General features: G+C 40.9%; 1 protein-coding gene across 1 annotated transcript in view; it reads right to left on the bottom strand.

Annotated features, from left to right (window-relative positions):
- LOC141962534 (von Willebrand factor D and EGF domain-containing protein-like) overlaps nt 1-26,401 on the bottom strand; it is a 185,895-nt gene that overhangs the window by 146,578 nt on the left and 12,916 nt on the right. The gene's annotated exons all lie outside the window — the stretch shown is intronic.

Below are 26,401 nucleotides of genomic sequence, written 5' to 3'. Positions count from 1 at the left end.
GGTGGAGTTGCTCTGCTCTCTGTATCGGCAACAGAAGGCTCAGCTAATTTCTTGCTGCAGTAATCTTTAATTGCTAATGATGATGTAAGAGGCAGAGAGCACATCACAGGGATCGCACAACCCGATTTCAGGACTGAGCCTGGCAGTTTAGCAAAATCACCCCTTTGCACTGTAAATAGGTGACACCATTGACCCCTCCCCATAATATCATTTTTCAAATTTCACTTCTCAGATTATAATTCTGCTTTAATATTACGCCAGTGGAACTCTGAAACAGATCTATAATTTTTATTTTATTGACAAGATACTCAAAAGGTCAAAGTCAATCCATTTAAGGTACATTTTTAAAGATTATTTTTATTGTGCCAAAGGCAAAGCAATGGTATACAAGACAAATGGGGACAAAATGTAGTGTAACAGAGCCTTTAGTGCAATTTTCAGGGAAATAAACTGTCAAAGTGATAGTGCAATTCCAATGCAAAACTCAGCTGTATTAATATAATTGACTTTTTAAATAAAATGGAGGGCTCTAAGCTTTTATTTTCTGCAGGTAAGGGCCATTTTAGAGTGGGAACACCGCACCTCTAATTAAATCTGGGATCAGATTCCCTCTCTCAGATGTCCTTTCTGGGGATCAGGGCCCAGCAGTGGGGACCACACGGACACTGTCCTTTTCCAATTCCCAACCCAAGGGAAAAAATGACATTTCAGCAGACCAACTATTTTACACAAATGAAAAGTTTACCCTATATTTAAAAGCCATTTAAAAATGCAGACTCTGGCTGACCCCTTCAATATCACTCAGTCCTTCAGGTGTGTTAATGGGAACAGGACTTTGGCTCGTGGTGCCTTTTGCTTGCCCTAAGTACCTACTTTCCGAACAAAAGAGTCTAAATTAAAGAGCTCTTTGCACAGTATTGCCACAGGGATTGTGCAAGCGCACTGTAATATAATTAATTGCATTCACTTTCTCAATAATAATAATATAAAATGCTCCCTTTAAATGTAATTAATAACCTTCTGCTCAATATGTATTAGTTATAATCCAAATTCACACAACATGTTGTGGTCTTACCAATGATTAACTACTCTGTCTAAACAATGCAAATATATTAGACACTGAGACATGGCTAATTATTTTTCATCCTTCTCATAGTTTTGTTTGAAGTAGTTTAGAAAATGCTGTTTCACATATTAACATTAGAGGCATCAAATGCTACAGATGGGACTTGCAAAGGGCAGAAAGGGACTTGGGGGAGGCATGCAAGGTCAGTAAGGAAAGGGGTGTTCACCCCTTAAATTTAACAGCATTTGGGACAAAAGCCATGTGTTCAATCCCTAAAGAGCATGTATGTGAAACCCTGGCTCAAGCAGCCACCACCTCTAAAGGTGTATTTTATTCTGTATTAAATGTCAGAGTATGTTTATATACCTCTGACTGGGTTTAGTAACACTTGCGGGTGCTATCAAGGAGGGAGCAAGGCAAATTGAGCTGCTGTCAGCTCCCCTGGAGCCAGATTGACGGATTTTGTTCTCCCCCTGATGCAGATCAGACCAAACCACACCAGAGTCGATGGCTGTGCGCCGGCATGGAGCAGGAGGGAGCACGAGAAAAAGCTTGCCCAGGCTTTGCAGCAAGCCGTGAGCAAAACAATCCCTCAATTACCGAGTTTCCCTTTTAAAATGGTGCTTATTATGGCCTTGCGACAGAATCATTGTAAACTTTAACATGTAAATTGCAGGCCATGGTACATGTTAATTACTAGTACCTTTCCCACAGAAATAAATAAATAAAGGCATCACTGTAATCAGACTATATTATGAAATGTTATTTAAAAAAATAAACCTAGAAGACACAGCTGAGCCCTGTTGGTTGTTCACCTGAGGGATGCCCGCCTGTACCTTATGGTGACTGCAGCTACACTCTAATCAGATGAAGCCTTCCTCTTCATTTTTAATTCATGACAGAGTCAGATGCAGATGTCAAGCTTGTGTACAGTGATGAAGGGCTCAATATCACAATTATCCCCCCTGTTGTGGGGAACAATAAAAGTCCACATCCATGTCCTCTATGGAGTCGCTGTTACTCTGTGGTATGCAGACTAGATTGCCTTTGAAAGGAAATATTTATTTCTTTACGTTAGAGAAACCTATACATTGAATTTAATCACCCAGCTCTATTCCTATAATTGCATTGAAAGGGCTTATGAAAAAAATGCTGGCTTTTCAGGGAGCTGAGTGCTCGTTGTCGTTATGACCATTCAGATTTCCTTCAGGAAGAAATTAAACTGTGCAGTGAGATTTTGTTGCTCTCAGTCTAGAGTGTTGTCGGAATTAAATGCTGTATAGTAGCTGATACTTTAGTCTGCTGCAAAGAGCTTCTTCCTGAACCACCATCACCCTCGATATAGGCAAGGAGCTGTTGCTAAGACAAGGATTTGTTCACTTCACTAGACTTAAAGAGGTTTTTTTAAACCCAAGAATTTTGTGGCAGCAAGTTGCTGCAAAGAGACACTGAGTAACTCCTTTTTTGACACAAAAAGCTAACATATAACAATACCTGTTGCAGATACTCAGTGAAAATGGCATTTGAATAACTTGTGGCATGACAAAGCAAGTCCTGTGGGGAAAATCTGTCTCTGTTGAAGCCATAAGAAAAGTTGCCGTTAATGCCTGGAGGTTGAGATTCACTTGACGTTAATGTGCGGGAAGTTGTGTGCAAATGGAATGAGGGGTAGCCTGTGGGCTCGCTGGGAAGAAGGCAGAAGCATCCAGAAATATCTGATGGTAAATGAGCAGCAGGTGGATACCTGAACTGATGTCTCGTGCTGAAATACTGTTGTGGACCTGGAGTTTGGCTCTCAGCTAAAGGAAACATCGACGTGATGAGGGCAGGAGGAAGATGTGCATGTCAGTAGATCCTGGGGGCAGCAGCCCAGAAGCCCATTCTTGGTGGGTTACTCAATACTGTACTGGGTGGGACTGAGGCTCCACAGGGCTATACCAGGGACCAGCCAAACTAGAGCCTGGAAAGGTGGTTTTGGGGCATTACTCTGGGATCTAATGCCCCAGCACAGACCCACACATTTAATACCTTAAACACCCACTGGCTGGAGCTTATTTCAAGCCGTTTGGTAGCTGGATGGTCTGCAAGCAGCTGAGCCACCCATGAACTTCTCGGGTAGAGGCGTGGAAAAGATGCTGCTATGGCGACCACCAGGCATTTGCTAAGGGTCCACCCATGCTGGCTGATGCTCATGGCCATGTGAGGAAGCATCAGACATATCAGGGAGGGATGTCAGGAGAATTGGAGTGGCAGGCTCAAAACTTGAAAGGAAATAATTTGCTAAACCTTTGTTTTTATTTCTAAAGGCAGGTCAGTGCAGGTGTGATAGAGCCTACCTGTTGCTCTTGCTCCCAGTAAATATCAGTGACTTACGTGGACGAAGGTTTAAGAAGCTGTGAGATTTTATTTGTTTGCTTTGAATAGCAGCTGAAAATCAAATAATATCAATAGGTGATGGCAGCCAGAAAACCCTGAAAGAAATATAGTCCACAAGCCTGAGGTGCATATTTGTTTGGGGCAAAGCGGTGCCAGCCATGCAATATATTTAAAGGGCATTCTAAAGCTTTGGGAAATAGCTGGTGGATCGCAAAATAATTTTTGTGTGGAGGGCGAGTGAAAACCCAGTGACTGATCCAAGTAACGCTAACCAACAGCACCATTTGGTGATGTGCTGTAATTGTTCCGTGACCAGGAAAGATATGATCCCAGATGCCGATTTCTTTCTCAGCATTGTACCTCGTATTGTGGGAGCCCGCCTGGAGCTTTCCCCCAAAACTGCAGCGAGCCCTGGGGCCAGGGAAGCAGGGCTGCCGGCCAACTTTCACAGGGCTTTGCTCAAAGGCAGAGACAGGAGGTGATGGGGAGCTTTTGAAGCACACCATTTGAAAATAGGCACATGTAGGTATATGTGTGTACGTGTATTTGAATGTATATATATATATATATTTCAAATTATGTATGAGAATACTTGTGTTTTTGAGATTTGTATGACACACAGTCCCTCCCTGGCAGATTTTCAGATGTCCACTTTATGTTTCTTACAATCCATAGGGGAGCAAAACATTTTTCCAAAGTGTTTGAATTTCTCTTTACAGAAATAATGATGAAATATTTTTATTTAGAAAAATAAGTTTGAAATTCCTAGGCTATTAAGCTATATCTCCAAATTAGTTGCAGACAAAGGATGTGTTTGCTTTCTTCTCTTTTCTGTTTTACAGACAGAAGGAAACCTTTCAATGGTCAGTCACTTCCATGCCCAGTGGCTACATTTCACTGACGCAGCAAAGCTCAGGTGAAAGCTTCTGAAGCTTTTGGTGTATCAGTGCCATCCACTTCCCTATATTATGTCATACCATATGTTGAAAGAGAGTTTGAACAGAAAAGGAAGGCAGATGTTGGAAATTCTTTACAAGCTCTTAATGGATGTGTTCAAACTAACAATGGAAGTCTCTGATCTCTCAACATTTGAAAATATCTTTTGGTGGATGGAAGTTCCAGGTAAACAATAATCAATTAACAGGTAAGGCATTTGTAGCTAAGGAACATCTGACAGTTTATTACAGATAAAAGTTGCTACCTTATTTCACCAATATTTGCTAAGATTTTAATGCAATTATTCTGCATGCTGATGACAAAAATTTTATTCCTAAAAATATTTAGAGGCAGAAATTTGTTGTGAATGTGAAAGTGATAACTACATAAAAATGCTTGAACCATGCATGCTTCTCTGGTAGGTAAAACAATAATTTTATAAAAAACCTTGATAGCTAATAAATAAAGCTATTTTCAGATAATCCATAAGCAGAACAACCTCTTACTGAACTGAAATGATAAGGAAGCACATTGTATAAACATCACATACTCATAATGGCCAGGTCTTGAACAAGACATAAAGCATTCATAGGACAAAATTGATAGAGATAAATGAACCATTGTGTAGAATGAATGTAATTATAGAAAATTTGACCCAGGAAGAGGTTGAGCACCTGCTGAAAAGAATAAGATATTTTTCATACATATTATTTGTACTGAATAACAGACAGAGTATTAAGAAGGTGAAGCAAGCCAAGCAGGAACATGGTTTTCTAGGAGTCTGCTGCTTAATGCTTCCTCTTAGATATTATACTGTTTTGAAAATAAGGTGACTTCTTGTAAGCCAGGGAACTCAGCATACAATTAAAGACTCCTTCGCGTGTATGCCTTACAGAGTAAGCCCTCTTCTTTCAAGGCAGTCTTTAGACTGTTCAACTCTAGGGATCTGCTATGTTTGAAAACAAAACGTAGCCTGCAATACATCCTCCTGCAGTGTCCGAGTGTGGTCCAAGCACCAACGGCAGAGGCAGCCATGTGGGAAGAGATCCCTTTCTTTCTTCCCTCAGTCCCATGGATGCTCTGTATGACACCTGATATTTTGTATTTATGGTATATGTAACTGAAACTCTTACTAGATATTGCTCCCACCAGGCAGGATTAGTGAGTTTATTGCTTAATTCTTAGGGAAATCTTTTTTTCTTCACAAAGGCAATAGCACAGGGCCCTGAGAGAAAGTGTAGTTGAAAAAAAAAATCCTTCTACAATCTCAAGATGCTGTCTGTATGATGTATCTAAGTTTCATTTGCCTGGGAACAAGGTCACTTATCATCCTGGTCTTCTATGAAGTAAAGCAATACGCTATTGACAGACCAAGGGCCAACATTTAGTTCCAGAGAAAACGATTATTTATTCATGCTAGTATCTCTTATCTAGGCTTGCACTTCTATTTTTAACTTGTGGTTTAGAAAGGAGGAATTGATTATATGAAACCTTTCTTCTAGTCTGTTTCCCCTGAATGCTTTGCAGAATAATGCACTATGTACAGCTTGCACAGGAGGACACAGATAGAGGCAGACACACATTTTGCACGGGGCCAGAAGAGGTGTCAAGAGCAGCCAACAAAGTAGGTGACAACAAGGGGTCCCTGTGAGAAATGTGAGCAAAGTCTGAGGATCTTATGGGTAGTTTAATGTGGAGTTTGGAGCCCGTCACAGAACATGTGCTGAAAAGTTCCTTTTTCAGTGCTCCATAAAATAGAGAAGATGGAGGAACTGAGTATTTATTTTCAGGGACAACAATGCATGTGTGGCCAACTGAGCTGGATGATCCAAGAAATTTCCAGCAGAAGTGCTGTCTTTTAAAATGTTTCAGTCTCCAGGACTCGCTATATAGCATCTCTCATCAAATAATGAAAATAATGTGGTAGGCACAGGAGGGATGACACATGATCACATGGATAAAAAGCAATGGGCAGCTGGACGGAAAGGAGAAGCCTGTAGTTCCCCTGCTTTGCAAAATACACCCTCATGTATTGAATGTACCAGTTAGAAAAAGCAGTGAAGCCAAATTGTGTCAGTTACTCCATTAAGTTTTACCAAGTCTCATCCTTGCTAATTCTGGCTCATCTTTAGAGCCAGAAAGGCTGGGCATCTGAATATAGAAATCACTTGCTATTGCTGTGTCAGAAAAGAATTAAAAACCTCATAAATTTCCTCAAATTATCTCTAAGTTAATGATGATGCCTTTAAGGACTTCTGAGCAATCAATAACAAGAAAATTATAATTATTGTTATTGATTGGTCTATTTTGCTCTCATCCCTCAGAATGAAAAAGTGAAACAAAATGAAAAGATTCTTTCTTACCTCCTAATCTCAGTTGAACATACACTTGCAAATGTAGCTTTCCTAAATAGCGGTAGCAAAAACGAAGTCATGTTTTGATTTTAGAACCCACTGGGCTCTATTCAGATGGAAATTTGATTTCCATGGTTTACCCCTCTGAGAGCTGGAGTTGTTTCCATGCCTCAACTGCGACGCAGGCTAATTACAATTTGCGAGCCACACATTTTTCCAGACTGCTCCCATGGCAAATGCTGAATTTTGGCCACATTTCCCTCTACTTCTTCAATTTGATTCTGTATATGGATGATACAGCGTTGAGGAAAGTGTCACCACTACCTTATTGTCAGTGCATCCAGGATGCAGCAGAGACTGGTGGAAAGATAAGGGGACTGTGACTGATGGCAGCTTAGCGCTGCCAAATGCCAGATTTGTGTGTGTGTGTCCTGGGTGTGATTTAGTTCCTAATGTATGCAGGGTGACGAGGCAATTTTTCCTGCTATTGTTTTGCTATTATTCATCACTATTATTCATTCCATTCACTGGCACAATAGTGGTTTCAGCAGCCATACAGTTCTCACATGTTTATAATGTCAGGGTTTTGACATTTAGGAAGAATGGTGTGGTTTGTTCTTGCCTTTGGAGTAAGGCTTTATTTGTTACCATTCTGCAGCAATGTACACGAGCATGCTTCACTTCCCAACTAATGCACAAATCTGGAAGCATCTCACCACCTTCCTACCAAAATTCAGGTCTTTGACCCTGTCCTTCATCCTCTCATAGGCTGCCCACTCTTTGAAACTTGGAGGAAGTTGATGCAAAACAGGCTTGAGCACAGAGCAGCTCCTGCTGCGGATGCAAAGCCCCTTCTAATGTATTATAGCACTTTGGATGGATTTTAAAATATTAAAATAAAAGGTCATGAGCTAGAAATAGTTGGCAGCCTGCCTGGACAGCGTGATAAGATAAAGCTGTGTACTCCCAACCGTGGAAGTGCGACATTAAGTCTAATAGATTTCTAGAAACCAAATTTATCACAAATTTATCAGCAATCCCCAGTGTTTGTTTCTTCAGCATTCGAAAGATACAGTTTCTGTACATATAGTCATAATTATCTTCAAAATTAAAATGCAGCGGTGCCTTCCTCCTATAGAAACAGGATGGTCACAATCTCAGCCAGCAGTTTCCCACAGCCATGGTGGTATTTCCGGGGAATCTCAAACCTCTGGTTGTGGAAAACGCTACCCATTGTGTGTCTAACACTTGAACAACATCTGTTGATATCTATTCATGCCATGAAAGAGCTTGCAGTTCCTATACATGAAAACCTCCAGATAAATGCATTTACTATTTTTATTTAGAGAAATTTTGTCCCCAGTCACTGTACTAATTTTCCTTTTTGTTTATCTCTGCTTTGGTTGTTCCACAGATCTCTGCTTATTTACCAGGAGTAGTAGAAATAGTAAGGTTTCAGGAATCTATAAGGACTTCAGATATAAGCTGCTTTTTTGATAGAAAAGAAAATCCAGTTCAGTTGATATGAGCTGAGTCTTCATTACATTTACAGCTGCTACCTGAACAATCTTTTAGGATGTAATTACCATAATAAGAAAAAACATCTCCATAATTATATGTATGTAAAGCAAAGTGCCTTTCTCTGGCCATCCAGCTAGAGCTGCAGGTACAGACACACACGCTTACAGAGGACACAGGGGATTAGGAAGGCAGAGGAATAAACATGAGACAATTGTTGCCCCATATGGTGCATATTATAGGCAGATGTGTTTTGATCAGGATCAGCCGTGCAGAAGGTAAACCGACTGATTTTTTTCTCATTTACACTGAACTAACTTTGATCACAGTGTAGGTTCACGTTAAAATTTCTGCTCACATGAAAATGATTCCAAATGTGCTGGGGAGATTTGTGTCCTCGGGAAATGAGCTCCATCCCTGGGTCGCTGGTTAGGCCAGGGGTGGGGGGTTCCCATGGAGGGATGGGTTGGGATGGGGATTTCCTCCACCACAGTCAACGTGGTGCTGGTGCTTTGTACAGGAAGTGCAGCACTGGTACTTACCAGTTCTTTAGAAGGTAAATAAAAGAAAATCAGGTTGCCAGATGGAGCATTCTCAATGGGAACCACTCTCTTTCTTAGACACTGATAACACAGTATAGTTTCTTCTCACAAGACAAGATGAAACCTAGTATTTTTTATTTCCATGGAGCCATTACCATGCTGAGCTTTCAATTCTACTCCTCCATCTCCTTCTTGTCTGATAACAGCGAGAGTAGACTTTTCTTGTAAAATAGAGTTACACCTTTTATTGAAAAAGATGGTTTGAAAACCAGCATTACTGAGGGAGGAAGTAACCAGAGCTTAATTCTTTTGCTAGGGAGTAATTCGACAGAAAATGCTATCTGTGTATCACTATCCATAGGTAAACCAAGGTGGTTATAGGAAGGTGTGCACTATTTGAGGTTTTCTTCCATCTTTCTGTTATCAAAATCAGACTCAGTTTTGTATTCTTACTTGGTAATTGGCTAATAACTGTAATTTTCATCTGAAGAAGATAGGCTAGAAACCACTGCTCAGAAAAGCCCTACAACATAACAGTTGATCAATTCTTCATTACACTTGATGCATTCAGTTTACCACAGTAATTTCATTTGCAATTTGAGCTAAAAAAAAAAACCAAAAAAAAAACCAAAAAACAAACAGCAAAAATCTACTCAAGCAATTTCAGATTGGAAAGCCATAACACAAATTAGTACACAAAGAAACAGCAGGCAATCAATTTATCATTTGCTACTTTATTCTTTAGCAATTTGCAGTCATTGCTGAGTTGCTTTTGAAACTTGTAAAATTTGATTATGTGAAACCTGGTGAATGTCAGGCTTTGGTCATTTCTGTGTTGTGTTTTATGAGTTGGTTAGAGAACAGAGAGTTTATACAGGTAGATCCATCTGGCATCTGCTAATATCCTACACAGCCACACATATCTAAAACTTAGCATGGATGCCCTGGCAGCTGTACTTGTGTTGTTTTCTACTGTTAACCCAGTTCAGAGAAGGTTTAGGTCCTTATATGTCACTTCAGAAGATATACTGTGGACCTGTATCTCCAGTGCATGAGTCAGCTGTGGTCCCATGTGCAAGATCGACTATTTCATCTCCCACAGTATCCACTGTGTGGGTGCAATACAGTAGAAATGTAATGATGGTTTTAACCCCATGGTTTGAATAACACACCTGTCAGCCCATTAATAAAAGAGGGTTTGCCTGTGGTAGGCTGAGAAGTGGCAGAGCCACATGCTGCTGTGCAGACCTTACACCTGTTCACATTTATTCATAGGTGACCTCAAGAAAGCTTTTTTTTTATCCCCCACAATGTTCATCTTTCTGCATTCAGAAATGAGAATCCCATTAACCATTTTTAGCCTCGATGTTGAATTGAGTTGTATAATTACCGTTTGCAAGTAGTGGATATGCTCAGAGAGGCACTGGATGTGCTTGGAGAACAGTCTGCGGAATAGACCCCGTAGAAGAGCAAGGAAAGGCAAACAAACAGGCGGGATGAGAGGGAGTGACTTGGGGACATCTTCTGCTGGGTTTGGGCTCCACTAGCAGATTTAGAGCTGGCTGATGTTCTCTGACTTGAAACCAGGATCCCCCTCCCACTGCAACTGCTCTCTTCTGTTTTGTTAGCTATAGATTGTTAAATATAAACAAGATCACGCCAACTTTGCCAGCTTCCAAAACGGTTTTAGTTTTCACCAACACATATTCAATTATGTTTATAAAATGCATAATTTAATCAAGAAAATCCACAGGTCTGATACCAAAATGTTCTGCTGCTTCATGATATCCCTGCAGAGCAGAAACCAGGGAGCAAGATATTAAAACCAGTTTCTTTTCCCCAACCTCTGCTTATCAGCTATAATGAGATGGAAAATATTTTTTATTTTTTTTTCTAGGCAAGAGAGTTTCTGACAGAAGCACTTACTGTGGGAGAGGGTTTCACAGATGAGACTTCTGAAGTGGGTGAGATAGCCGCAAAGTCCCTAAAGGACAAGGTTTACTTGCTGTTGCTTGCTCCAGTCTCACTGTAGGAATTTAGGCATCCCCCTGCTCAGCCTCCTGGTTGTGGGTGGCTCCTGCCCTCTTGCCTTTCTGGTCCACATGCTGTGCAGCAGGGAAAAATCACTCTTTGGACTATCAAAGCTGAACTACTTTGGATAAGCGCATTCACTTGTTTTACAGGTGGGCCAAGTACTTTGCCCTGCAGTATGAGTAAACGTCCTTACTGGACTCTCACTCTTACCCCATCTTATTTAAGCAACCTTTACACTTTAAAACGCGTTTGTTGTGAATAAGTTCAGAGACAAATGGCGGTCAGAAATAGCATCATAGTGCCTCTCAAAGAACTGCCCTACCTGTCTGATTCTCAGTTAATTCTATTTCTTTTGAAAAATTGATGTTAAATTGCTTTTTTGGCTTGTAGGTTAGAATTTGGGTTGGTTTTCTTGGAGTCTTTTGCATTGGCGAGACTGATTCTGCAGCTAATCATGTTTGGCATGTTTTGGTCTCAGCAGTGCAAAAATCAGTCTTTCATGGACAGAAGTATGCAGCACAAAGCTTATTGTCTGTCATTTGAAGCTCATTGTGGACAGGTCTGTGTTTCTGTTTGTTGAACACCAGAACACCCAATGTTCAAGCCTGCCAAGGTGAATCTTGCTGGGATTGCAGGACTGAGATGCAGCAATTTTTCCCTTTTTCACTTCAGCCCCCACTGTTTACCCACCTACTTCCAATTTACCCTTTTGGCAGGAACTGCAACTCTTTTTCACCCCACATATTACTTTCAAACATGGTGTGAAAGAAAAGCCAGGGTCCAAATTTACTGTGAAGATCTTTGTTAGCTATTTTTCAGCCTCTCATTCCTTCTCTGTCATGCCACCGTAAAATTGGAGGCTAAGAACAAGTTTTGTTTCATCCTTTCTATTATTTGCTGAAATAAATGTCAAGTGTAAAGGAAGGCACTAAAATCTAGGTTGTTTCCTTACAGAACATGTAGATTCAGCAGCATGGCTCAATATTAGTAACAACTGAATGGCTAAATCCCTGCAAACTGGGATAAAAGTTTGCTCCTAGGGATCCAGCAAACGCACTTAAACCACTGAATTATCTTAATTCTAAAATAGCCTTCCAGCAGTACCACAGGGCCAGGCTACACTTCGGGTTATTTTGCTGTATCTGGAATTTTGAGGCTATTCCAGAGACAGACAGGCACAATGAAAAGCAGAGTTGGCCAAACATGTGAAGACTTGAGGTATAAAAGGATTAACAGATGCTAATGTTCTACATTTTTCTGCTGCAATAATATAAGTACAGACAGCACCCAGAGCAAAGCAGAAAGGAAAAGATTTCATGTAGGAGGGACAGAAAACACAGCTATAATACTACGCTGTAGTAAATTTTGAAAAAAGCAACTGTTGAACAGATGTTACCGGCACATGGAAAATTTAGTAAGTAGATGATTTGCAATTCACCGGTCCAGTGAGGAAAAGAGACTTATTTCAATCTAAAATGAAACCTTTCAGTTTTTCCAGAGAAATAGGATCTCTAAAATCACAAAGAAAGACTGATAATAATTGAAAGTCAGACTAAACTCCTCTTCAACATGAAAGCAAGTATCTTGGAAATAGGAGGCATCGAGTAATTTCATTTGCCAAGATGCTGAAAAGAAATATTTCAACTTTTAGAGAAATACACCTCTTACCCTAGGCCAAATAGTTTTTCACATTAGAAATAAAACTCCAGTAGATCTTGCTGATGTAGAGAAAAGTGTCACCAATGCCATTTTAACCCAAGTTCTGTTCACTCAAAACACACTCCTGAGGGCACTCGTATCATTGGGTTTGCTCCAAGAAGCACAATCTCTGTGCTTTTGTTTTCCCTGTCTTAACTGCCTTCGTTCACATGAACGGTTCCCTATGATTAGCCCTTATTTTTTATTCTTTTTATTCTGACTGTGGGACAGACATATCCAAAACACTGGCCTCCTGCAAGACTCCCACCACATTACAAACTGGACGTTACGTGGATCCTATTGCTCTGGTGTCAGGAAAGCAATGCATGCACACAGCATAAATATATAAAATAATGACGCGTGTCTTGGCATGGAGCTTATCCCAACCCTGATTACCCAGTGTAAGAGCACTGAGGCATTTTGGCATGAGCCGTGCTGAAAAGAGGGTCAGCCTACTGCTTTTTATGATAATCCTTCTTATCTCTAAACTATTGGTACAGCAGCTGCATGGGAACATGAGGCAGGGAGATCGCTTCGGTCTCGTGATGGTGCTTCTCTAATAGAGGTCTTTCCCTGTCCTCTACCTCAAGCTATGGTATCTAATTCTGATTTATCTCCCGTACTGTAGTGATCAGCTGAATAAAGAAGTGACTCCCTTAGCTATGCATCAAAGCCACTCTGGATCCATGTCCCCTGCAATATTTTTACATATTTCTTCAAGACACAGTCTTCATCTTCACCTATCCTGAGAGAGAACTATTCTTCTACATTTCTGCACCCCTTTAGGCTGCAATTCTTCTTAGCCACAATGCAAATTTGTTCATGTTGCCAGCAAGTCTTATCTGCCATTAGGGTCTCCATTACTGATATGGATAATATAGTGTAGATCTGACTTGAAGTGGCCATCTGAACCAGTTAATTTCTGTATTTCTCTCAAACTTGGTTCTTGATATTTGTTACTTATTCACTATGACTCCTTGACTACAAAGAGTACATCAAAGCTGAATATTTCTCTTTAATCAGGGACCAAAAACATTATCACTCTGATCATAGGATTGCAGCTTTCATATTTTCTTGTCAGACCTATTCTTGGAATGTGTCCCATCATTTAAAACCCTCTTCTAAGGTAGGAAAAATGACCTTTTCTCTTTCAAGGCAAACCTTTTCTTAGGATAGTCAATGGACTTCACGGGTATATGCCAAGAGTGACATAGATTTTCATACAGATTGAATCTTATTTGCAGTAATAATTTGCAGTATTTTTTCACCACAAAAATACTTTCAAAGACTTCTTACAGCATAGGGTTATTTTGGTTGGGATTTCATAAGAAATGGCAGTCCAGCTCTTTGCAAAAGGCTCTGCAAATAGTAATTTAAGGTAAGTCTCCCTTCCCATGAGAGTAGGATGCAAAGAACTGAGATGTGTATGTGCATGTATGTGCATATGATACATGTGCAGATAGTGGAAGAGTCTGCTTTTCAATCTTTTTAGAACATAGGTATATATAAGAGCCGAAATAAGAGTTCTTTTTTTTTTTTTTTTCCGCCAGATCAAGCAGGAGTTGGAGCTGTTAACAAAGTGTTAAGATTAAAGAGAATAAACAAACCAATTAATCATTTCTTCCTGCTCAAGTAAAATTAATACTACAGCAGAGTTAGCCCCTCTTATCCTGACAGGGGGAAAAAGTCCCAGTATATGAGAAAAAAACCTTGCTAGAAGGAGAAAGAGAGTAATATATTGGGGAAAACAGGGTGCCTGTCCCTGTTGCCCTGAGGTCTAGCCTGAGCCAGGAGCAAGGACCTACGCGACACTTGGGTGATGCAATAGTTGACCTTCTATAGGTCAACTCAATAGGGGAGGGAAGGACTAGGGAGGGGCATGTAATCCACCCGCATTCAACAATGTACACCATGGATTATACACAACGCCATTTTCCACACTTGGGATAACATTTGTGAACTTTAGAGATGTTACCTTGCTTGGGCTGTGCTCTTAGTGGAGTGTATTGCTTCGATGCAGAATTTATCTTTCTAAGCAGCTCCCAGAAATTCCCTAAAAACTTTGCAAATTCTTTTGCTCTGGGCCTCAGGTGCTGCCCCAAGGGAATATCTACAGGGTCCCTCTGAGGAGAGGGCTCTGAGCAGTCCCGTGTTGCTCAACAACAAGGGGGGCTTGTTCACACCCTTGTCTATTTAGGGCTTGGCATGGATTTTACACGCTTGTTTTACTCTCTGTCTGCTAACAACTTGCCCCTGAGTATTTGGAATCAATATAAAGTGAATAGAGTAAGATACCACGCTAATTCCAGTATGCTTTTTGGCTGATAAAAGTGAAAAGTATAAGCTCTTTGTGAGATTATTGCATGTAAATGAGTTAAGGCAATTCCATGGATAAGCTAGAGAAGCAGTAGCTTTACCCATTAAGATTTTATCTAAATAATCCAAATTTTATAAAGGAGGAAAAAAATAAGTAGAAGGTTGGATAGCAAGATCAAACTACCTAAAAATCTGATCTCTGGTCATGCAGTTTTTGAATACTATACTTTTTATTACATCTAAGAGATTCTTAGCATGTGGTGGCTCATCGGACCTGTTAGTTACTCTCTTGCTTGGGTGGACGTGTATATTTTGCTACTACACATATTTCTCAGGCAAACAAATATAAGTGGCAAGGGAAAGAATGCTGTTCCTTGATGTAGTTGTTCTCTTGACACTTCATACTATGAAATACACTGCAAATTTCCCAATAGAAAGAGAGTGAAATTATGAAGAATAAGATTGACTGGAATGGATGACAGTGTTTAAAAAATGTTAGCTAGTATTGATGTTTTGGAGGAAAAAAAACACTCCTAGCATGCTACCCTGAGGAGGTGATTGATAACGGCTGCCATGGGGGCCTGTGTCATGCTGGAAAAGTCACTCCAGCCATGTCAGAGGTGATCATTACTTTTATGCTCCTCGTTTTCTGGGTGCCTGACTGACGAGCCTGATATGCAGAAATATGAGGCACTTAAAGCTTAGCTGCTACTGAAATCTCCATGTCGGAGCTGGCTGCGAACTTTCTGATGAAAAATTTTTCTGTTGGAAAATGTTGACTTGCCACAGCTGAGATTTTCACAGAAGCGTGTTTTTCCACTGAAGTTATCGTTGTATGATTTTTAGTACGGAATTGCCGGAAGAAAAAAAAAGGGAGAAAAGAAAAGGGAGGAAGCTCTGTGCTTTGGAGTAATCAAAGCACATGAGAAACCACAAAATGAGAGGCTCAGGCTCTGCTCTGGGTCTACCCGAGCAAAACTTTCCAAATTAATGCCATTATATCCTGGGCTGACGGCTATTAGGGGATCAGTGGGGGGGGGAAGAGGGGAAGGAGAAGAGGATCTTTCTCCATTTCCCTCTCTTTCTAAATGCTTTTATTAAACTTTTCAAAGGGGCTTTGTTTCATTCAGTGTGAAAAAGTAACAAAAAAAAGTTTCTGTACTTTTCATGGAAAGGGAAAGCAACCCCATGTCTGGCTCCCCTTTGGGCAGCTCTGGGTTCAGAGATCAGATACCTCAGCAGATGGGAGACTTTCAGCCCCATTCCCCTGTGTCTGAAACCATTAACTTGTCGGCCTAGAGGTGCTGGTGAAGTCAGGATACATCACACCTCACACTTGCCTTTTACACACTAGAGCAGCAACACTGTCAGAGAAGGAAACTGGCTAATATGGTGCAATTTGTTCTTAATAATCCACACCAGCTTTTTCCCATCACCTTATTTTCCCCTTTTCTGAGGCAGGATTTAATAATATTGCTAAGCCACACACCTGTGGGGGGTTTGCTTATCATCTTCTCAGCTGCAGGTGAAGGGAGCTTTTGATCTTGTCTGATCTCCCCAGACAGGGTGTCCCACCCCTTCGTGCTCTCATGGTCAGAGAGTTTCCAGCCCTCGCCTGTGCCGAGGCCTGCCTGGTTCTCTGCTGTCCACAGGTATGGTCAATAACCAACTGCTGCTTTCTCTACTCCCCATTGTAGAAGACTAAGCATCACCTCCTTCAGTGCTCTCTTCTCTAAGATAAGCCTATTTCTTTTAACTTTCCTTGCAGGTCACATTTGTAGGCCCCTTGTTAGCTTTGCTGTTCCCTTTTTGAACTGCCTCTGATTTGTTCAGCTTTATTTGAGTCTGATGATCAAAATTAGCCATAGTACTTCAGCTATGGCCTCTCAAGTCCAAGTGCACAGGTCTAATGAGCTGCTGTGCTTTATAGTGTGCTGCTCTCAATAATAAATTTTATTCTTGTTAATTTTTCCTAATAACTCCGCAAGTTGCAAGTCATTAGGAACCTGTATTGAAGGCAGTCTGGCTGGTTAGTAGGTTCTCAAATCACCCTTTCTTCACTTTTTGATGTTAAGTACTGAATTTGTGTTTCTGTCTTTGTCTTTCTTTGGATCTCAGAGGTTCTTCATAAGTTTTTTGAAGATAATTTTAAATGATTCACGTAATGATTTGACTATTACTCAAGGTGGGTTCAGCAGTTACTGACAACCTGGATATACCTATTTTTAGCTGTCTCTCTTCTTTTTATGCCTTGTGTTCCTATTACTGTCTTGAAATTAACTGTGCTAAATATCTGATTGTAATTAAATTTCTCTGAGAAGACTGAAGCAGCAAAGTCTTTGAATGCATCTGTATTCCCTATGTCATTTTACCTGCTCTCCTTCCCTGCTAATGGACCTGAGCTGCTTTCCTTTGCCTTGATAACATTAATAATATTTGCCCTTCACCCCACAAAGGCTGTGAAAGTAAATTAATGACTGTGCATTAAGCACCCCGTTACTATAATAAAGAAGGAAAAAAAAATTACCAGGAAATGAATGGCACTTCCAAGATGGTTTTTGTTACTTTGTGGGATACATGCATTAAAACCACGTGCTCACAAATAAGAATGACACGAAATACTGGCTCACTGCTTGGTAATAGAGTGCCATCTATCCTGGGCGCTGAAGGAAGCACCAGTCCTTGAGCAAATCAGTGTGTGGTCATGCCATAGGGACTGGGTTATAATTTGCAAGCACAAGGAGCAAACTAAGGCAGCACAAACAACATAGCTCTGGGGTTTCCCGGTTTGTGGGCACTTCCCATCACACCTTTGTGCGTCAATAGACAGAAGGTGAAATATTTGCTCTACCCCAGGTGCTGGGTAGTGTACTGTCAGCTGCTTCAAGGCACTGAGTGCTTTCTTGACTTGGAAGAAGTTAAATCTTTCACTCCTGCCTGGGAATGTAACTAGTACCCTGTTACTGGTCTCAGGTTTTGTAGTTCCTTATCCACAGATGGAGAGAATAATATGCTCTTAGTGATTACATAAATTTCTAGGAACTTCTATCACCCCCTTCTATAGTGTCTGATGACTGCATGATTGTACCAGGCAGTCTTGCTGTCTTCTGGAAACATCTGGAGATGGTAACTGTGGCTTGCACAACTCCTTGTGAATATACGCAATGATGTAAATTGTCAGTGGAAAGTATTCTGAAGTGAACCCAGGCCTCAAGTCAAAACAGCATCACAAAAAGCCTGAAATAGCACCATGAAGATGACTAGCAAAAGAGATCTTTTCAAGATTTCTGTTCCCCCAACATTTTTGCTTGAGATTATTGGGGACCAAATGACAACATGACATGATGTGATCCACATCAGCCTCTGTGCCAAACTCCAGAAGTTTCTAATGACTTTTTAAGGATCATTTTTTCCTTGGAGAGCACTACAGTGCTGATATCCTGGTTGTCTTATGGCTCATGTGACCGCCTGTTTTGTGACTTGTATCTAGCATCGTTCTACCCAGAGGTAACAATTTAAAGTAGACTGTGTTGTCTTTGTAGCAACCAAGATTTCCTATAATGATGATATTCTCAGCGAAATTAAGACCTTATTTTCTGCTGAAGAGGTGTGAACAACCACCAGAGTTGACCCCAGTTTTCTCCCAAATACTCTTTTTTTTTTTTTTTTTTTTCTTCTGTTATCCAATCTGGCTGCTGGGGATTTTATTCACAGGCTGTCATCTGACCTTTCTGCCCACAGCTGCAAAATTAATTAAACATGCCTCTCTCCATGCATGCTCACTAAACAGAGTGTCCATTCCAGCACTAGTTAGTACAGCATTTGCATCAACATTAACCAGAATTATCTAAATACAGGGCATGAAAATTTTTCACTCTATGTGCTGTAGAAATCAGCTCATTGCACATTATCTCCTTGTGCTATATGTGTAGCCTTTTGCCTCCTGTGTCCTTTCGACTCAATTTTAGTTTGCCCTCTACTTTCACCTCCATTACTGTGTTATACATGGGCAGTTGGCTATGTGACTTAATCATATCAGCCTCCTCCCGCTGTTTTACTTCAGTCATCTCCAACCTTTCTCCACTGAGCTGACAAAGATACTTTCTCCTGCACCAAGGAAAACATGGTCTAAACCAATATGATAGTGCTAGAGTTCTGCATGCATAATTTCAATAATGTCCCATGTAACCAGTCACCTGGCTGTTTTTTTTTAATGGAATTGCCCCTGTTATCAGTCTGTTTTCATTCAGTTCTCACAAAAGGATTGCTCACAGCAGGAGTCATGCCAGACATTTCAGTATCTCTGTCAGGAAGTCAGTAAAGATAATAAAAAGGGGTACATGCAGACAAATCTCTGGAAATACAATATTTAAGAGCAGCGATGCTGCTGAGAGCTTTCAATCATTTTTCAGAATATCAAGAAAAAAAGCAACCAAACCCAAAGCATTTTGTTCATTAATACTTTTGTATTGCTCCCTCACCGTGTTTACTTGCATACATTATGTAACTAAGGTTTCCAAATTTGTTTTCCATTTTAAGGTCTTCTGCTCTCAGAACTTTCTTCTCAGTAAGAATAACAAAGGCAAGCAAAGTCACTCATCTCATCATGTGAGGTTGGGGATGAGCCCACGGCCACGTCTCCAGGGAGATAGTACAGAAGGGTGCTGAGAAACGTTCTCCTGCTCCCACCACCACCCTCAGGTACAAGGGTGAGCACTGGTACCTCTGGCAGGGAAGGTGTTTTCTGGTCTCAGTCCCCTCACACCCAAATAATAAAGGCATCTCCACCACATGCACATAAGTGTACACTGGGATCATCTGTTGGGTTTTGCCTACATGTTTCTTTCCTGAAAAGAACATTTTTTTGCAAAGTCAGTTGGCAATATCTACATCATTATGAAGCTTTTCTGGCACTGCATCTGCTGATTGATGGCTGTGAAAATGCAGCATATTTCATTTTCTTTTTCTAGACATGAAGCCAGCTGCTAATGGTTTTCACAGGGTGAAGCTGGCAGCTGCAGGATCAGGTCTCAAGGCTCTAAAATGTACATTTGTAGGAGAGCCACCTGGGCTTTTGGCTGTGTCATTACTGGTCATTATTGCTCATAAGAAGTGATCTAAGCAAAATGGGTGCTGAGCCTGCCTGTAAATTCTGGGGTTTGACTTGGGAAACCGCAGTCATTAACATCAGATGGAAGTGATCTCAATGATCCTGAAATCTTTCTGTATGCAATTAAAACTTCTGTCGCCTGTTTCCAAAACCACATTAAGAAGTCCCATGGTCTAACAGTTGACATTTACTTAATTTTATTCATCTGCCTCTTCAAGTCAAATACAGAAACTAATACATAAGTATTACCCTACTTAGGCTAACTGTGAATGCTTGCTAAGACTGAAATAAAGCACGAACACCAGTGCATCATTAGGCTGAGTGAGACTGTGGCTCTCTGCAGACAGCAATAAGTAATCTTCTCCTACAGGATTTGGATAAAATTGGTATTTAAGTACTTGTTCCTATCGCTCTAGAAAAAGACCATCTGATTCCAACATGTCTGTATTTTGCCTGTCTTTCCTGTATTTCATGCACAGCAAGGGGCAGGGGACCGTGGCGGCCGCTGAGGCCATCTGGGCTAAGGGATTGCTGTCCTGCTGCTTCAAGCCCCACGCAGCGCCGTCTGTTTTTATAAAAACCTTCTGTGACTATGCAGAATGAGAAAGGATCGGTCCCTCCTAGATGTGTAGATGACATGTTGTTCTGGGAGGCGGCGGCAGGAAAAGCACATGGGCTGTGGCAGTGCCGCATGTTGCTCAGTAGGCTGACTTTTAACAAACCAGGCTGGATGCCTTATCTTTCCTAGAGAAAGATAGACTCACCAGGATGCCTGGGAAAAAAAAAAAAAAAAAAGGCAGAGCTGTGAAGAGATTCACCATCAGTTTTGTAAGCTGCTGTCAGGCGGGAAGAATGCATTTGCATTTACATTTTTTGGAGTGTTTCACAAAGACTTAAATGGGAAAGAACAAGGCAGAAATGATCGGTTGTGTGGGAATTCCTGAAAGCAGCAATAGAATTTCATAATCACACAAAATCATGCAAGCACCAATTTTGCATTGTTGGCCACTCTATCCTCACAGAAAATTGACCTTGACGCACACTGGAACAATTTTAAACAGGAGAAATTGGTTCAATATGCAGAAATACTGTAAATCAGAACCTTCCTTCCAGGTAGGAAAGTCCTGTTTGCTTGATTTCTCATCTATATGATCAACAAAAAGCATTCATAACTGTTAAGCAGCTGAAAAGTGGGCCTAGAGTGTACATCGCTTTCTCTTGTGAGGCTCTGCAGGTCGAATTCTCTCTCATCAGCATGTGCCACAGAGGCTTTAGATAAGGAACTGGTGAAGAATAGCTCAACAGTGAAAGCTATTATCTCAGAAGACTGATATTTACTGGATTCCTGCTTTTTACCTTTCTAGCTGAGTCACAGAATTTCCTTTGTTGCTGCACATTCGTTTTCCTTCTTTCTCTAACAAATACCATTGAACTGAATATGCACATGTCTTATATATTGTTATCTAGAATTATCTCCTAAAACCCTTTTAAGTCCTGTTCACATACAAATGAGACTTGAATGCTTCCAGGGCAGAGCAGTACATTAGCAAGCCTGCGAATTAACAATAGAATTGGGTCAATAAAAGAAGGATACACTATCTGATCACAAGGTGACTGTTTCCACTGTAATGTGAAAAGCTACTTTCAGTGCTGAAAATACAGCAGAGCAACAGTTAAATTAATGCCACTGTATAGACCTCATTTAGATCCCTGTGTACATGTTCAGATTTGTGCAAGCAGGGGGAATGGCTATTAGGATAATCAGGGGAATGAAGCGCTTGCTTTGTAAGTAGAGATGAAAATTAATTTGCTTAGCCTAGCAAAAGGGAGACTGAGGATGCATTTCATGTTGCTGGTACCTACAGAGTGGGGAAGGGAACGCTGTAGGTTAAGGGAGAACACTGTTATGAGGACATGTGCTTTAGGAGCAACATCTATGAATATATTTGGGATAGAAAATAGGGAATTTCTACCTATAGAATGGTAAAGACCTAGGTACTTGAGCAAAATATCTGTTTCACTGATGGATTTGATGCTTGCCTCTATAGCAAGGGACTTGGACGGAGCAAGAGCAATAACGTAGTTCATGCAGGAGGGGCTTTTATAATGTATCTAAAGGAGCTCTGCATGCTGGCATTTGCCAGATCCTCTTTCCAGTATATCTTCTCAGAATCTGTGTGAGTCCAAAGCAAGTCCTCCTCTGTGTGACCTGCAAAAAGCCAAAGATACCTCCAACCATGCTGACTGTCCTGACAGCTCTAGCAGACCATCCCCTTTCTGTTGCGGATGTAACATCTGAAAAGCCTTCTAGGGTCTGAAAATTAGTATGACACGTAGAATTGCCCCCATGGGTTACTTGGGTATATTTGATGAAGGGAAAATATCTGCATATTGCTGAAGCTACTGAAGCAGCAAAGCTGGAGGGTTCTGATTCAGGGGATCAAGAGAGATTTGAAAGTTTTGAAATGTTATTCTTGCCCTCACCCACTGCAGATTTGATTTAATGCACACAGGCCATGTTATTTTTATAATATTTCAGGTTTTGATTTTAAAAAATTTGAAAACTATTATCTATTTTCCTATTTTATCATCAATTATTGAATGAATGTTGGGGGGGGGGTTATACATTCACCATCTTATCATAAATATCCCAGAATATAAAAATGTCTGATTTGTAGACTGTTACTATGAATAAATTAAGCTGAATTTATGAGATTTACAGTCTGTTTTTCCTCTGTTCTTTGCAGGGCTTTGTGAATGTGCAATGAGAGCTCTTATTTCTTATTACGGAATTTTATTGCCACTGTGTAACTGGGTTAATATAAGAAGTATAAATAAGGATATGCATTTGCCTGTGAGATGTTTTAATATGGAGAAGAGCATCTGAAGTTCAAAAAATATGAACTGAAGTACAGACTGTATATCTTACTCTTTAAACAGTAAGAGAAACCATTTCAAGTGCCGAAGAAAGAGTGGAGTATGTGGGAATTGTCCCATAGGAAAGGTAAAAAAGTAATTGGATTTTTTTAAGCCTTCTTGCTCTACTCTGCAATTACATTTTAGCAAATATCCTAAAATGGTGCAGTTGCTTCCTCTCACCTGCTGGACTCCTGCACAATCTTTCACAAAGTGAAAGAAAGGGTGTAGAAAGCAAGAGAACCCAGAAAGGTCTAACAGCCAGGATGTTTTGCCTTCTAGTATTTCCTCTTCTTTTTGGTCTACATGAACTTGACTGATGTTACTTCATGTAGGCTGAGACCCAGACAATTACCACATCCTACTTTTAAAAGAAAAGAAATCTAGACACGTGAAGTACCTTTTTTTTTTTTTTTTTTTTTTTTTTTTTAGTGAAGAATACAGGCTAAACGCTGTGACTCTCTCTCTCTCCTGTGCATGAGCAAAAAAAAAATCTTCATTTGTCCCTGTGCCATCTTTTAATCCTTTCCATACTTCAGTGTAATTTTAATAGTGTTAAGTCCCCAACGACACAGGCAATGTCCATGCACACAAACGAAGGGAAGGCAGAAGGCTGATGCCAGCAGGTGAGGATGGAGCCAGCACAGCTGTGCCTAAGGAGATAACAGCTGGAAGGGACTGAGGTGGCCACCAAAAGGGAGGACAGCTGGAAAACCAAAAGAGAGGTTTTGAAGGAGGTACACACAAACTGGCTTAACAGAGAAACAGGTGTTGGGTCTGGAGAGGCATGATCGCCTCGCAGGCTGCAGGAATCCTTGCTGGGGGGTGACCCTGGGGAAGGAGCACTAATGGGAGATGGAAAGGAGAAGGGGAAGTTTGTGCTTCCTACAGGTTGGTGGAAATACATTTCTAGCAGCTCTGCAGCTGTGGGGGAAGGGGTTTGGCACAGCAAAACATTTTTGGTTTGCCTTCAAAGCACAAAGGGCTGCTGGAAACCAGCACGAGGCTGCTGCTGCTACCACAGGGCAACTGCTGCTCTCAGTCCTCCTGGGCAGATTTCCTTCTGCTGCCAACGACAGAATTTGGTGTGTTTTTCTGTAGGAATGGGATGGGGGCAAGTTCACAGGCAGGCTGACTGCAAAGCTCAATATCTTGGAGTGGGAGTTCATTGCTCTTTGCATGGTGCTATAGATGAGAACCTTCTATTCTCTTTTTGAGTTACAAACCCATTTTCCTTTGGCCCTAAATGTGAGTGTGCAACAGGTATTCTAAACACAATGGACATTTTATTTAAAAGGTTAAAAATCACACTAGTCTAGAACAAAAACTGTGATTTCCCATTGCTCATCACTGCTTTAGCCATCTTTGCTGCTCTGTGGTGTTAGAGAGCTACTGGGTTATTGCTGTATTACGTTTCACTGTGAAATCCAGTCAGATTAATGACTTTGAGGTCACTTGAGATTTACGTAATTTATATCAATGACTTGCTGTTTAAAGTGTTTTACAAAATCAGGAAATAAATTGTAGATTTTATAAAAATATCATAATTAAAAATTGACTTGTACTAACTGTTGGCTTCAGGAACGTGCATGAAGTTCAAGTATGATGGATCGTTTTGCTCAATGAAAACTATAAAAAAACCAGGAGAGACTTATGATGATAAAAAGCATTTTTTTTTTTTTAGGTGCTTACCTTATCAATCTTTGTACTGAGCCAAATGCTGCTTGCATTTCTTCTGTGCATATTTTACTAACTTCATTTGACCAATTGAGGAAGGAGAGCAATATTTGTATTATAGTGAAGAAATATTATCACATTCAAAATCAAAACATGTTCTTGAACCAAGTATAAAACTTCAGAAGCCAGAAATCAAACACTTGTTTTAGTTATGTCTTTAATATGACTTAATCACTCCAGAATTTAGCAAGCTGTGATAAATCTTCCTGCTATAAAAACAGAAGGGAAATTTTCATCCTTTCCTCACAGAGCAATCAAAATATTTAGACGGTGAATGTTATTTTTTTTCAATAGTTTGATTTGGGAGAAGCAATAAAAAAATATGCAACAGGAATCTGTGACATGTAAGACTGGTGTCTATATTTTTTTAAAGAAAATAGGTTTGAGGGCAGCTGTTATGATGCAAAAATGAGACAAACTCTGCTCTCCATATGACTGGTCTATTCCCAGTGAAAATCAATGGAGTTGGACAGGACCAACGGCCTTGAATTTAACACAGTATTACAGGGTTCATAGCGAGATCCTTTTGTCAGAAAGTAGACGCTCTTCCATTTTAATTGGTATCAAACTAAAACTCAGTTGTTTGAGCAAGATACTGAGATGTGCAAAAGGACTGCTAAAAATGTAAAGTTCTACCTTGTTGCTACAATTAGAGATGAAGCAAGAAATGCTTCCCTACCCCTTGCCCCGGAAGAAGGGTGCTTGGGGGAGACAAAATATTCAAGCTCCAACCACTGCACAGGAAAAGACTGATCGGGATCCTGAGACTGAAAACACCAGATGTTGGTATGAGGTGGGTTCTGGGCATGGTGGGACAAAAGCAGAGTCCTGGGACAATGATGGATGATACAATGGCACCAAAACATCTTGTTAAAGCTTATCCTACAATTATTAACTCAAGAGGAGTGAATTGGGTGGACCAATGTCTCTTATTTGCATGAGAAATACTCCAAAATTGCAGAAGCAGGGTAGTGCTAGCTGGAGGCTTGTTCTTTTTAATGCAAACCTTTCCTATAATGCAGCAGTCTCTGCACAGCAAGGAGCACTCTCGCATGATGAAATTCCATGTTCAGCAAGCTATGAGTCGCAATCATATAATGGTCATGCCAAGAAGGAGAGAGACATCTTTCTGATGCACCTTCATGAAATGCATGCAGCATGGGCAACAAACAGAAGGAGCTGCATCCCCACAGCATTTTCCTGGAGAAACTTGGTGCTCATGGCTTGGGTGGGTCTACTATTCACCGAGTAAAAAAATGGATCGATGGCCAGGCCCAGAGTGCTGGTGAATGGAATTAATTCCAGTTGGCAGCTGGTGACAAGTGGTGTTCCCCAGGGCTCAGTACTGGGGCTGGTTCTGTTGAATATCTTTATCAAGGATCTGGATGAGAGCATCAAGTGCACCCTCGCTAAGTTTGCAGGTGACACCAAGTTGAGCAGGAGTGTTGATCTGCTGCAGGGTAGGAAGGCTCTTCAGAGGGATCTGGATTGATGGGCCAAGGCCAATTGTATGAGGATCAACAAGTCTTGGTGCTGGGTCCTGTACCTGGGTCACAACAGCCTCATGCAATGCTACAGGCTTGGGGAAGAGTGGCTGGAAACGTGCCTGGCAGAAAAGGACCTGGGGGTATTGGTTGACAGCCGGCTGAACAGGAGCCAGCAGTGTGCCCAGGTGGCCAAGAAGGCCAACAGCATCCTGGCTTGTGTCAGCAATAGTGTGGCCAGCAGGACTCCCCCTGTACTCAGCACTGGTGAGGCCACACATCCATTACTGTGTTCATGTTTGGGCTCCTCACTA

Source organism: Athene noctua, chromosome 7 (assembly GCF_965140245.1).
Source record: "Athene noctua chromosome 7, bAthNoc1.hap1.1, whole genome shotgun sequence".
In the NCBI taxonomy this organism is placed as follows: domain Eukaryota; kingdom Metazoa; phylum Chordata; class Aves; order Strigiformes; family Strigidae; genus Athene; species Athene noctua.
The sequence above is the reverse complement of the archived record's forward strand: the minus strand, read 5'-3'. Positions and strand labels throughout refer to the sequence as shown.